General features: G+C 39.9%; 1 non-coding gene across 1 annotated transcript; it reads right to left on the bottom strand.

Moving 5' to 3' along the window:
* Nucleotides 1-196: 196 nt before the first annotated feature.
* On the bottom strand, nucleotides 197-304 carry LOC115029524. Its single transcript, XR_003835085.1, has one exon. It is a non-coding gene; the product is annotated as a U6 spliceosomal RNA (small nuclear RNA).
* Between the last annotated feature and the right edge of the window lie 877 nt (nucleotides 305-1181).

Genomic DNA, 1181 nt, shown 5'->3' with positions numbered 1-1181 from the left:
TCTTTTTATTGGGGAATTGAGTCCATTGATATTAAGAGATATTAAGGAAAAGTAATTGTTGCTTCCTTTTATTTTTGTTGTTAAAGTTGGCATTCTGTTCTTGTGGCTNTCTTCTTTTAGGTTTGTTGAGGGATTACCTTCTTGTTGTTTCTAGGGCGTGGTTTCTGTCCTTGTATTGTTTTTTTTCTGTTATTATAAAAATATGGAACGCTTCACAAATTTGCGTGTCATCCTTGTGCAGGGGCCATACTAATCTTCTCTGTATTGTTCCAATTTTTATTATATGTGCTGCCGAAGCGAGCACATCAGATTTTATTGAAAGCCATTCCTTCCCTTTTTGTTTCTTCCCTCCCTCTCTCTGTCCCTTCTCTTTTTCTTCTAGTTTTTTAGTCTTCTGAAAATTCCCATTTCTAAGTATCTCCAGCAGGATACAGTGGTTTCAACCCCGAGGCTTGGAAGCTAGGGGTTTTTTAGAAAAGGGGTAGGGCTGGGGAGGAACTGGTGCAGTTTCACATGATTGGTTCATTTAAACATCAGCAGGGAGGAACTGGCACAGTTTCACATGATTGGCCCATTTAAATATCAGCAGCCTGTTAACATTTAACTTAGGTCCGAAGAGCTGGAGATAGGGAGGTGACAGCCCAGTCTGGCATGTCCTGGGCTGTTCTGCTATGTTCTCAGCCCCAGGTTTCAAAGCTCACAAACAACTATTTGGGCTATTTGACATAAATTAAATTAATCACAGGTCTCAAGTTTTATTTCTTTTCATTCCCCTGTTCTTCTACTAAGTAATTCTAATCTTAGAATTTCAGAAGTATGTGGAGAATAGAAATCATACTCTTTCTCTATAAGAACAAAAACAGAATAAGAAGGTATAGTAAACAGAACTAGGCAGGGACTCTTCTAGTGAGGCTTGAGGGTCTGGGCATGATGTAGGTGTATGTGGATCAGATCTCTGGCTGGAACTGGTGAGATGTCTTTTGGGGTACCCGGCTCTTTTGCTGTAGCCAATTGTGACCAGTCTTCTTTCTGCACCACCTGTAAGCCTTTTAACTTAGCTTACAGATTATTATTACAACAACATGTAGGTTTAGACACATCATTAAAGACAGTGATGGGCATGGGGAAGGAGCACCAAGTCTGCACCAGTCTCTTTTAGAATTCTATACATCTTTTCTACC

Source organism: Mus caroli, chromosome 15, assembly GCF_900094665.2.
Source record: "Mus caroli chromosome 15, CAROLI_EIJ_v1.1, whole genome shotgun sequence".
In the NCBI taxonomy this organism is placed as follows: Eukaryota; Metazoa; Chordata; class Mammalia; order Rodentia; family Muridae; genus Mus; species Mus caroli.
Note: the sequence above shows the minus strand (reverse complement) of the source record. Positions and strands in the feature narration are given on the sequence as shown.